The sequence below is a fragment of the Gadus morhua genome, chromosome 17, assembly GCF_902167405.1.
Source record: "Gadus morhua chromosome 17, gadMor3.0, whole genome shotgun sequence".
Lineage (NCBI taxonomy): Eukaryota > Metazoa > Chordata > Actinopteri > Gadiformes > Gadidae > Gadus > Gadus morhua.
Window position 1 is genome coordinate 15,249,921 of NC_044064.1, and position 13,683 is coordinate 15,263,603.

A 13,683-nucleotide genomic window follows, 5' to 3' on the forward strand; every position below is an offset into this window, starting at 1 on the left:
CAATGTGAACATATATGAGGCTTTAATTAAATCCCGGACGATTTTGAAATTCCGCCACACATTTTTTAAAAGTGTGTCAAAAAGAGGGCATGTCCGAGCAAAAGAGGACGTCTGGTTACCCTACGTACGGGAAACCCATTTGATTCCTACCTGTAACACTGTTAAATAGCGGCCCAAATTGGTCGGCGCTATCCTGGTCATTTCTCTGCGTGAGAAATGCAAAGTGTGGTGTGTGAGCGTGTGCATAGGTTGAATTTCGTGTGTCTCACGCCAAATGCGTGAGACTTGAGAGCCCTGTTACCGATATTATCCCGGATATTGACAGTAGCAGTTCAGCAAAAGAGGCGTAGAAGAAGGGGCCCGGATTTTGACAGTAATGGTTGTGGAACTGTGCAGCGCCGTATAACGAATGTATTAGATATGCAAATTTGATCTGTTACCCGACACAGTGGCGGGTGAAGTGACACAATTCAGATGTTAATTTCCATCCCTGACACACACACACACACACACACACACACACACACACACACACACACACACACACACACACGGATTATGAGTCAACGTGCAAAGAGAAAAAAATACGGACAGCTCACAGATGATCATATTGTTGATTGTAAAACAATTAACATGATCGTGACTTTGAACCACATGCGACTGTACAGCCAAGAAAGTCTATATTCTGGGTTGATAAGAGATGAGAGGCAGCTGAGTGCAAACAGGTGAGGAGAGCAAGTCTTCACTTGCAGGGGCCGGTGGAAAAACACTGGGAGGCTGCTTGTGGTTGTGTGTTTGGACGGATGAGTCAGCGGGCGTCGAGAAAAGCACACAGACAGCACACAGATGATGATATTGTTGATTGTGGAACACAATAAACATGATCTTGACTTTGAACCAAATGCAACAGTGCAGCCAATGGTTAACTTTCACTTAATCCACACAAATTTCCTGCTTCATGGCTGGTGATCATTTCCCATTTTGGTATTCAAAAAATTCTCTGGCTCTAAGTTAAGGCTTCCATAGCTGTCTGCTTTATTTCCCGGGCCAGCACATATTTCTGCAGGGCCTCCATCTTAGACCCAGCTCCCACCTTCTGCTTCCTGAGCCACGCCACAAAGCTGTAGCAGAGCAAAGGAAAAAAAACACAAAATTAACACACACACAAAATGGGTGGGAACAGCCCTGTTACGGGAGTACGGAACGTGGGGACCCAAGTGCAGACACAGACTTAGACGGGGCTTAAACTGGGTTTATTGATAGACAGGCGGGTAGTCGGACAGGCGAGGGGGTCAGGTAGACAGGGGCTCGGCGGTAGGCGGGTAGTCAGGCAGGCAGAAGCTCGGCAACAGGAGGTCAGGGTAATGAACGGAGAACTACAAACGGAGGGCAAAGGGTTACTGGAGGACAGAGGAAACGGGCTATAGGCAAGAGATAATGCTGGTAGGTGTGATACTAACTGCGTAGTGGTAAACAACAAACTGGCGCCGGCAGACTGGAGATCCCCGACCCCGGCTTAAGTAGAGGCCGTTGATGGAAGATCGCGAGCAGGTGTGCAGAGAAGGTGAGGCCCAGTGGCACCAGGCGGCCACTAGATGGGGGTGTTGGACCGTGTGACCGGCCGTGGCGTGACAAGCCACGACGCTGAAGTTGGCATCCGATTCGCAGCATCCGATTCGGCTTGAAAACCACTTAGGCCCCGTTCACACGGAGCCGATTTCATGGCGAAACCGCAAAGGTCTTGTACGGTTCGGCCTTCCGTACACACGAAGCCGGCGAATCCGCTGACCGAAACCGCAAACTTCTGAAACCACCCTCGGAGGTGGTTTCAAATCTACCCGGTTTCGTTTTGGATTCGTGTGTACGCCTGAAACCGACTGAAACCGCAAACCATGACGTCATCGCCCCACCCCTCGACCTCCTAGCCATTGGCTCTTAAGCCCGCGGAGTCTCAGAAATCACATGCGAGCATGCGCATAAGGGCAGCCCTTATGCGGGGGGGGGGGGGGGGGGTATGGAGCGATTGTTGACGGGGGGGGGGGGGGGGGGGGGGGATGTAGCCGATAATTTTTTTTTTTTTTTTTTTTTTTGGACGCACTATTTTGCGCTCCCCCTCTAGATGGCGCTCTAGGCGGCCGCCTAACCCGCCTGTAGGGAAGGCCGCCACTGTCTACAGATCTACCCGGTTTCGCTTGGCTTCGTCTTTACGGAGATACTTCCAAACCGGATAGATCGAAACCGTAACGGTTTCGCCCGTTTCGGCTTCGTGTGAACGGGGCCTTAGAATCTTCAAATCGGTCCTGATTGAAAACCACTACACTTCAAATAAGCCAATAAGCCATTTTCACAAATAGGTTAAAGGTTTCACAAATCTGAAACTATGTTTTACATAATGTATAGCCTCACTGTGATAATTTAGTCCAGATTTGAAGAGTCTAGGTGTAGTTGTTTTTAATCAGGATCAGTTCTAATGCGGTCTGGACCCCTAAAAAGCATTAAAATGTGCCTTTATTGCATTTTCACAAATAGGGTAAAGGTTTCACAAATCTGAAACTATGTTTTACATAATGTATAGCCTCACTGTGATAATTTAGTCTAGATTTGAAGAGTCTAGGTGTAGTGGTTTTCAATCAGGACCCGTTCTAATGCAGTCTGGACTCCTAAAAAGCATTAAAATGAGCCTGTATTGCATTTTCACAAATAGAAAAAAGGTTTCACAAATCTGTAACTATGTATATTATAATGTATAGCCTCACTGTGATAATTTAGTCCAGATTTGAAGAGTCTAGGTGTAGTGGTTTTCAATCAGGACCGATTTAAAGTGGACCAGCTGCTGAATCGGATGCTGCGAATCGGATGCCAACTTCAGCGTCGTTGACAAGCCCGGCATTGGAGGCAAGGGGCGTCCTTGTTCACCATGAGGGTCGAACTGCTGGTGTCCCGTCCCTCTCTCTCCTTGTGGTGGGACGCCAAGATGGTGACGACGCACCCCACCGCATTTCCCAGCAGCCACTGGAAAGTTTGCAACTCGCTCTCAGCCAGTCAGGCAGGGGGTCAGGTAACAGTCAGGCAGGCAGGGGCTCGGCGGTAGGCGGGTAGTCAGGCAGGCGGGGAAACATTTGTCTGAGATGTCCCCCTTCTGCAGGGCTCTGGCCCTCGCCTCGGCACGAACCACATCACCCCTGTACACCCAGTAGCAGAGGCCTGGCGTCTGATTGGCAGTGCTTCAGCAGCATCAGATGGGCCAAAGGGTGAGCTCGGAGGAAGAGGGGAGCAAAATACATTTTCTGAAAGACAAACAAAAGTCAGTGAAGTGTATTACAAAAACCTATTTCTAATTTGTTAGTTTGCGTGTGTCTGCCAGGCACAAATGCTCAAATTGAGCGGATCTTTTGCATAATAAATCGTGAAATCTTAAGTGTAGCACTTTTTTGGAAACATTGGTTGAGTTACTAAAATCTTTAATTCAGTCATAAGATTTTTTTTTTTCCAGCATTTTCTTATTTTTTGCAGTTGAATAACCTATTATCCATCCTCTTCACATGGCTTTAAAAGTATCCTTTTCTATTTGGGCTGATTGTCCTGAGATCCGATAAATGGCTAAGAAATCAGACATTTCTTTCTCTTAATTTATTATTATTTTCAAAATCACATCAAACTGTAACATTGACGATCTCTATCGTAACTCTATTTTTAGTTTTCTTTCCGTCTTCTTACTGTCCTTGTGTCCTGGTGCCTATAGATAGAAAAATTTAATTACTAATTTTAAAGCATTAAAAAGTTTGTATTGACTCAAAATAATTTATACACAATAATGCAGTCACAGATTTTATTTTCATTATTTCACGTACCTTTTTCATTCTGTCTTGACATAAGAGACAGTGCCATGGCAAGACAGTGTCTGGGGAGTTACTTTTATTTAGGGTAATGCAGATATCGTGAAACCACCGCTTGCATGTCTCACATTGGGTCTAGAAAATAAAACATTTGAACACCAGTTATGTTTATTGAGTTTTTTTGAAGGCATGTATGTATGTTTGGTCAAATAATTTCTGCCTTAGGGGTCCAAAATAACATAAGCAAACATTAACTGATAATGTTTGCTTACGTGCCTTTGTACATGTTTGTGTGCGTGGGTGTGCGTACAATTGAACAGAGTGGCATGTTTGGGTTTTTAAGTTGCACTATGCAATCCACATATGTTTCAGTCAGTGCAAACATCTAATATTATGTGTCTGATATAATGTGACCTGGGGCCGTATTCACAAAGGATCTTAGGGCTAAAAGTAGGTCCTAACTGGCGAATTTAGGAGTAACTCCTAAAAATAATGGGCGTGTCACTCTTAAATTTAGGACTCCTAACTTTTTTCACTAAGAGCAATTCACAAAGTATTTTAGGACTAAAAGTAGCACCTAAGTCTAGGAGAGCTTAAAAGTCCTCAAGAGGACTCCTAACTCAGTAAGACCTATTCACAAAGAATCTTAAAATGCCTGCGAGACGAAATGTTAGGGTATTCAACTTATTGTGGAGTTAATGCGCGATGCAATAACATCCCCGACTAACAGGAATAATCCGATTAGTCCCGGAAAAAAATGTTTGGCCACACTACGTTATTTAGCAACAGGGGAAATGCAACTTCGCAATGCCGACGATTTAAAATTATCGCAACCATCAGTCAGCCGTGCCATAAACTTTCCTTTGGACATTCAACAATTACACAGGATCAAAGCCAACTTCATGGCAATTGCAGGTATGCCCGGTGTGGTCGGTGCTATTGACGGGACGCACATAAAAATAATTGCGCCATCAAAAGACGAGGACGTGTTCGTCAATAGGAAGAAAGTGCATTCCATCAACACGCAGGTTGTTTTTGATGCAAATTTTAACATAGCCTACTGGATGTTGTTGCAAAGTGGGCTGGATCTTCAGCTACCCATGATTCGCGCATTTTAATGGTGAGCGGTCTGAGGCAGCTTTTTGAGATGTACCAGTTGGGTGTCACTTGCTGGGTGACAGTGACTATCCATGCATGACGTGGCTCTAGACACCCTACCTCAATCCACAACCGGGAGCACAGTTAAAGTGTAACATGTAAGTGATTACGCAGATTACGCTTAGTCCTATGTGTAAAACACATCGCATTGGCTCTTTGACGCCTTTTATTTGTTGAATCCATATTTATTATTGTTTACTGATTTCTTCCATGTATCCTTGAGCACACAAACATACACGAAATGTTGTGGAGGGAGGAATTGGGCAGATGAAACGTCGGTTTCATGTCCTCCACGGTGAAATACGCCTCACCCCAGAGAGGGCGAGCACAGTAATCACTGTATGTGCTATTCTACACAACCTCTGCAAGCGGAGTGTGGCAACCCCCTTCGTCGGCGGCGGGGATTCTGGAATTAATGAACGAAGCAGGGTTGCGGTGCAACGGGTTTTATTGTAAAACCAGTCACAAAAAGGGAAATCATATAAACTAAGGTTCTTCCGTAATCGGGAATAAGGGCACGGGACCTCCTGGTCCAGCCCTTCCTCGGGGTCGGCGGGGAAACAGCACCCGACGCCTCCGGCTTACTCCTGGTGGGGAAAACGTTTCGTTAAAGCACGTCGGTTCAACAGCACGTCTCTTCCTCGTCAGCCCTCTCCCCCGTCTGCCACGTGCCCAGCCCTTAAAGCTCCTCTGTCCTGGTCCCCCAGGTGCCCCCAATGTTCTTGATTCCCTGGGCCCGGTTGATGTTCCCTCTAGCGCAGCTGGGTGGAGGGGGAGGTATCTTCCTTCCACCACCCGTCCACGGGGCCGGTGCTGCAGCGGCTGGCCCCTGGTCAATTGCGTGGGGTTGCCACACACCCCCATCCTCAGCAGCAAGCCGGGGGTTCCTCCTGTTAGCCCTAGGCAGGCGTCCCTTCGGGACAGTGAGTCTGCGCTACCGTGGGCCCTTCCGGGTCGATGGACCACCTGGAAGCGGTAGTCTTGCAGGGCCAGGAACCAGCGCGTCACCCTGGCGTTGGTGTCCTTGGCCGTTGCCATCCACTTTAGGGGGGCGTGGTCGGTGACCAGGCTAAAGTTCCGACCGAGGAGGTAGTAACGGAGCTTTTCTAGGGTCCACTTGATTGCCAGCGCCTCCTTTTCCACCGTTGAGTATGCCCTTTCGCTGGCCAGGAGCTTCCGGCTGATGAAGGTCACCGGATGTTCCTCTCCTGACCGGACCTGAGATAGAACGGCTCCCAGCCCCACCTCAGACGCGTCCGTGTGTACCACGAAGGGGAGGCTGAAGTCCGGGGTGATGAGCACGGGCTCGGTGCAGAGAGCCTGCCGTAGGTGGGAGAAGGCTTCCTCAACCTCCTCCGTCCACTTCACTCGGTCGGGTAGAGTCTTCCTGGTTAGCTCGTTGAGGGGGCTGGCCAGTGTTGCGAACGCGGGGATGAACCTCTGATAGTAACCGACTAGTCCCAGGAAGGACTTCACCTGTTTCTTGGTGGTTGGCCTGGGCCAGGTCCGGATGGCTTGCACTTTTTCGTCCTGGGGTCTCACACAGCCCCTCCCGACTTGATAGCGCAGGTAGGAGGCCTCCTCCAGGCCCAGGCGACACTTCTGGGGGTTGGCCGTGAGGCCGGCGGTTCGAAGCGCCCCCAGGACGGCTCGGAGGTGGTGGAGATGGAGGGTCCAGGTGCTGCTGTGTATTACGATGTCATCTATATACGCGGCGGCGTATTCTCTGTGGGCCCGTAGGATCCGGTCCATCATCCTTTGAAAGGTTGCGGGTGCCCCATGCACCCCGAGCGGGAGGACGGTGTATTGGTATAGCCCGTCTGGTGTGGCGAACGCTGTCTTCTCCCGGGACCGCTTGGTGAGGGGGACCTGCCAGTATCCCTTCGTGAGGTCTAGGGTGGATATGAACCGGGCCAGCCCCAGTTGCTCTATTAACTCGTCCACCCGTGGCATAGGGTAGGCGTCGAAGACAGACGCTTCGTTCAGTTTGCGAAAGTCATTGCAGAACCGGTAGGTCCCGTCTGGTTTGGGTACCAGAACCACCGGGCTGGACCACGCGCTATGGGACTCCTCTATGACCCCCATCTGCAACATGCGGGCGACCTCTGTTCTGATGACGGCGCGCCGTGCTTCCGGGATGCGGTAGGGCCGGAGGCGGACTCTGACTCCCGGTTCTGTCCGGATGTCGTGGCTGACGGTTGTGGTCCTGCCGGGTCGCTCTGAGAAGACATCTAGATGTTGGAGCACCATGTCCCGCATGTCCTGTGTCTGGCTCGGGCTCAGCAGCTCCCCCACTGGGACCTCTGGAGGGGGCAGTCGAGCGGCCAGCGTCAGGAGAGTTGGATCCCGCGGAGTGGTCAGTGGTTGCCACCGCTTCAGCAGGTTGATGTGGTACAGCTGGGTGGTCTTGCGTCTCCCCGGTTGCCGTACCCGGTAATTGACCTCGCCCACCCGGTCGATGATCTCATAGGGTCCCTGCCACTTGGCCAGGAACTTGCACTCAGAGGTCGGGATGAGGACGAGGACCTGGTCGCCCGGGTCGAAGGTGCGCAGCTGGGCCCCCCGGTTGTACATCCGAGCTTGGGCTTGCTGGGCTCGTCCAAGGTGCTCCCGGACCACGGGCCACACCTGCGCCATCCTGTCCCGCACCTGCTCCACGTGCTCGATGATGGTGCGGTGGGGGGAGGGTTGGCTCTCCCAGGCGTCCCGGGTGATGTCGAGGAGCCCTCTCGGTCGTCTCCCATAGAGTAGCTTGAACGGGGAGAAGCCGGTGGAGGCCTGGGGTACCTCCCTGATGGCGAACAGGACGTGAGGGAGTAGCTGGTCCCAGTTCTTTCCATCGACCTCCATCACCTTTTTCAGCATGCGTTTTAAGGTCTGATTAAACCTCTCTACCAGTCCGTCGGTCTGGGGGTGGTAGACGGAGGTCCGGAGGTGGCGGATCTGTAACAGACTGAGGAGGTCCTTTAACACCCGGGACATAAAGCAGGAGCCTTGATCTGTCAAGATCTCCCTAACTATTCCCACCCTGCTAAATAACGTCATTAGCTCTCTTGCCACTGCCTTGGCTGTGGCGGCGCGGAGAGGTATGGCCTCTGGGTAGCGGGTCGCGTAATCTACCATGACCAGTATGTAGCGGTGACCTCTGCTAGTTCTGGGGAGGGGGCCTACGATGTCTAATGCCAGTCTGTCGAAGGGGACCTCGATCAGGGGCATGGGTATGAGGGGATTCCGTACGGACGGTCTAGGGGCGGTACGTTGGCACTCGGGGCAGGCTCGGCAGTAGTCCTCTATGTCTTTCTTTACCCCTGGCCAATAAAATCTAGCTAACACCCGGTCCCTGGTCTTATCCATCCCCAGATGAGCCCCTAGGAGGTGTGAGTGGGCCATGTACAACACCTTGCTAACATAGGACCGTGGAACGATCAGCTGTTCCACCTCCTCTCCCCCCCTCTGAATTACCCTATACAGTAACCCTCCCCGTGTGCTGTAATGTGGGTACTGCCGGCAACTCACCGAGTCCCGTGATAGTCCCTCGTGGGTTTGCACGTGTCCCCAGGCGTGTCTTAAGGAGTCATCCTCCAGCTGGGCGGTGGCGAACCGTCCGCCCCTGTCCACTCGCCCCTCAACGGCCAGGGGGAGGTCGGAGAAGTCAATGAGGGGTGGGCTCTCACTCTCCTCTGGTGGGGGTATCGGCTCGGAGGCAGTCATCGTGCCCGGTGTCCCCGGGGGAAGGGATTCCGTGGACGAGGCGTGAGGCCGGCGTCCTACCTCTCTCGCGGGTCTCTGCGGAGGCTCGTCGGAGTCAGTCGGGGATGGTGGGGGTTGGCCTGCCATGTAGACGGGTTGGCTTCGTAGCTGGCGCGGTCTCGTCCTTGGATGTCGGGGTCTTGGTGGGCGAAGCTCCGCCCCCAACAGTCGTCCAAAGATGGGACAGTCTCGTCCAATTAACAGGGGCATGGGTAGGTTGGGCACTACCCCGGCCTGGACAGTGAAGGTCCCCTTCGGGGTTTGTACTGTGATGTGGTTGGTGGGGTATGTTTCCGTCTGTCCGTGGATGCAGCCCACCTCCACGTCCTGCCCGGGCGTTCCACAGGCTAAGTCGGGCCGGATCAAGGTGACCACGCTCCCTGAGTCCAGGAGGGCATGGGTGTCGCGCCGTCCCACCCGTACCGGCAGGCTCGGCGAGACGGTCCTCTCGTGTGACCAGCAGGTGGTGCGGAGGCAGGCTCCTCCCCTCTGGTCGGACGGACTGGCCGTGGGCATTGACACGTCCCCTGCGCCGGGACAGTGGCGGGCCAGGTGGCCCTTCTGGCCGCAGGTGTAGCACCTCCACTCCTCTCTCGGAGTCGGGGGGGCGGGGCCTCTGCGGGCCACGATGTTTTGAGCCGGGTAGGCGGGGCCTCGGACGACCGGTGTCTGGGAGCGCGGGGTCTCTGTCATCCGTCCGCGTCGCTCGGTCCACGGCTCCCCCCCTCCGGGAGGCGGGGCTGTTCCTCCGCACAGCCGCTGGGTTACTTGATGGTTCTCGAGGAGTTCCACGAGATCGTTCACCGTTCTGGGCTGGTTCCCGGAGGCCCAGCGTTTGGCGCCGGGGGGAAGAGATTGGATGCAGCGGTCTATGACGAGACGATCCAGCAGAGGGGGGCCGTCTCCTTCTACGAGCCACCGCTCGGCCAGCCGGACGAGTTGGGAAATCTGGCTTCTCACTGAGCCGAGCGGTTCATAGCTCCAGCCGTGGTAGCGCTGCGCCTGGGCGGGGAGGCTGTGTCCATAATGGGCGAGGATGGCCTGCTTGAGCGTCGGGTAATGCCCCGCCTGTTGGGGGTTGAGATCCCGGTAGGCGCGCTGAGCTTCCCCGGACAGGAAGGGCGCTAGGATGTGGCCCCACTCGTCCGCTGGCCATTGTTCACGGTCCGCGGTCCGCTCGAACACGTCAAGGTACGCCTCTACGTCGTCGTCCGGTCCCATCTTTGTCAGCCTCTTCGTGGGGGCGGCGAATGCAGGACCCCGAGCGAGCTGCTCGGCCATTCGGACCATGCATCTCCGTAGGACGTCTATCTCCTCGTCCCTCGTGGCGGGTTGGTCGGCGTGCTCCATCGTGGTCTGGGTTGTGTTTAAGTCCAGAGATCGCGTTGCCCGCGTCCTCCACCACTGTGGCAACCCCCTTCGTCGGCGGCGGGGATTCTGGAATTAATGAACGAAGCAGGGTTGCGGTGCAACGGGTTTTATTTTAAAACCAGTCACAAAAAGGGAAATCATATAACCTAAGGTTCTTCCGTAATCGGGAATAAGGGCACGGGACCTCCTGGTCCAGCCCTTCCTCGGGGTCGGCGGGGAAACAGCACCCGACGCCTCCGGCTTACTCCTGGTGGGGAAAACGTTTCGTTAAAGCACGTCGGTTCAACAGCACGTCTCTTCCTCGTCAGCCCTCTCCCCCGTCTGCCACGTGCCCAGCCCTTAAAGCTCCTCTGTCCTGGTCCCCCAGGTGCCCCCAATGTTCTTGATTCCCTGGGCCCGGTTGATGTTCCCTCTAGCGCAGCTGGGTGGAGGGGGAGGTATCTTCCTTCCACCACCCGTCCACGGGGCCGGTGCTGCAGCGGCTGGCCCCTGGTCAATGGCGTGGGGTTGCCACAGGAGGAACATTCCACAGCCAGACGATGATGATGATGATGATGATGATGATGATGATGATGATGATGGCGATCAACATTACAAGGAATTTGGCCGTGTGGAACCGAGTGGACAGGCATTTAGGGATCACTTTGAAAACACATTTTAGGTAAACACCTTGGCCCAAATCAGTCAACACTTGGGTAGTTCATAATTTCTTTTAACTTTTACGTATTTTTATTGTTTGCTTTCTCTCTCTCTTGAACGTGCAGGCTACAACGTCATTATCGTGGTCTGCACAAAATTGTCATCATGCGTGTATTCTGCTAACTGCACTATAACTACTTATTAGGAATTCATTTCTAGCCTAGGCTATTTCCTTGTTTTTCGGGGATTCAGTGGGCTCGTCTGAACAACCAATCACCGAACTGACCGCTTCTAAACTCGTGCACGAGAATTGACGTGATCCATAGCAACGGCGCGTCACTCTTAGTTCACTCTTTGTGATTTATCCTTAGTAAGAGTAGGTCTCAGCGGCTTTGTGAATAACTTTTAAGAAAAAAGTCCTACGTAAAATGTTTTAGCGCGAGTTAGGAGCACTCCTAGCGGTAAGATAAAATGCTTTGTGAATACAGCCCCTGATGTTACACAAAAGACAGCAGGAGTAGTTACCCAGTCAATAACAACTGCTTCAGTTGTTGCAGTTTTTCGGACATCTTCGAGTCCACAGATTGAGCAATACTCATCTCTTGGTTCTACAGTAGCAAAGGACACAAGTGAACTTTACTGGACAAGCTTTGTTGTTTTGTGTGCATAGTAAATATATTACGAAAAATGTATTATGTAGTATGTATACCTGAGGAAGAGCCCGCAGCTTTCTTATGCTGCTGCTTGTTGGATTTATGGTCATTGATGCAGGAATTTGTGGAAAACTTTCAGCAACCTTTCTTGCCATCTAAGGAAATCCAGAAATACGTCTTTATGCACATTTACAAAACATTTGGTACAAGAGTCTTTGTTACATAATAGTGTTTTAAGGTCAGGTGAGATAACTGCTGATTGTTGTGCGGTACTACCTGCATCACAAACACTCCACAACTTGTGTTGTCCTTTTGTTCATTGTGCTTTATGGTTCCTGCTGTCCACTTAATGCTGCTCCAGTGCTGCCTGCCTTGTATGTTTTGGCGCATTTTGAAATACAATCTGCAAATATTGGTTATTTTGAGTGAATGCTCTCATCAAAATGTATGTTTGAAAGTCACAGGCAGAAATACTTTACCACTAAGTCATTGCAGCCTTATTTGAGATGTCATGGTAAATCTCTGAAGAAGCAGGGTCAATGACAAACACTTGGGCTGACGGAGCATGAAGATACTGATGATCATACATGAAAGGAGAACAATATTAGAACTACGCTTATCCATTAAAAACGTTGTTGTTGTGGGCCAAACACACTTAAAACGGGAGCGTATCTTTTCCCTGGGTTCTATTTTTCCCCAACTCTACACCTGGAAAAAAGCTTTTGGAAAGCTGCCTCTTATGTCATCACAGGTGGGCATGTTGGGGGTATGTCAGGTGAACTTTAGAACAACATGACATGGTGCTCGCCATACGATATCCTTATTACTCACCACAAACCTCCAGTGACTGTCATTGATATTTACAAAAGACACTGCACCATCAAAACAGTCAAAGTCCACCTGTGTAAACAACAAGGACATACATTTGAATAATGCTCAGTGAATTCAGCTCAATCCACTCTTACAAAATGACATAATATGCTGTGTTTGTACAGTTACTGGGATACCTTAATATTGACATAGAAATTGAAAATATACAAACTTTTCTCATTTGGTGTCGAGACATTTGTTGTCTTGTGCCTGATCATACCACTCAGGGCGTCCCCCCCTCCCAAAAAAGAAAGTGTATAAATCGAACTTATTCAAGGAGTTTCAATGATGTAGTCATCATAATTCATGGGCTGTAAAAACGTAAATGTTATTTTAAAGTGCAATTTCAAAGTACAAGTTCAAAGAACAAGTTCAAGAATTGCAAGCAATAAATTGTGCATAACGTTACTTTGAAACATTGCATAACGTTACTTTTTGAAGTTTGACAAGCAGCAGGGACATTTATTTCACCACATTAGAAATTGAATGAGTCAATCTAACGTTAGCATATAGCTCAGCTTGCTAGTAGACAATGCAACATCACCGAACCACCAAACAAACTCTGTAAAACGTAACAATATTTCAATCTTACCTTCATATCAGCCAAAAGGAGGTGGCTGCAGAGACTGTTAACAATTCGAAAAATAAGCACTTGTGGCACATTAATCTGTATGTTGCACAGTTGGTTTGACAACTTGAGGTCAAAAGGTCAAGGAGCATAATGAGTTTATTTATTTTAATTCTGAAAAAATTGCCGAAAAGATATATTTGAAAAATAAGCCTTGTGGCACATGGGGGTTATTATTATCTGTGTTATACAGTTGGTTTGACATCGAGAGGTCAAAAGGTCAAGGAGCATAATAACTTTATTTATTTATTTCATTTTTAATTGTGAAAAATTGCCGAAAAGATACATTTGAAAAATAAGCCTTGTGGCACATGGGGGTTATTATTATCTGTGTTATACAGTTGGTTTGACATCGAGAGGTCAAAAGGTCAAGGAGCATAATAACTTTATTTATTTATTTCATTTTAATTGTGAAAAATTGCCGAAAAGATATATTTGAAAAATAAGCCTTGTGGCACATGGGGGTTATTATTATCTGTGTTATACAGTTGGTTTGACATCGAGAGGTCAAAAGGTCAAGGAGCATAATAACTTAATTTATTTATTTCATTTTAATTGTGAAAAATTGCCAAAAAGATAAATTTGGAAAATAAGCCTTGTGGCACATGGGGGTTATTATTATCTGTGTTATACAGTTGGTTTGACATCGAGAGGTCAAAAGGTCAAGGAGCATAATAACTTTATTTATTTATTTCATTTTAATTGTGAAAAATTGCCGAAAAGATACATTTGAAAAATAAGCCTTGTGGCACATGGGGGTTATTATTATCCGTGTTAT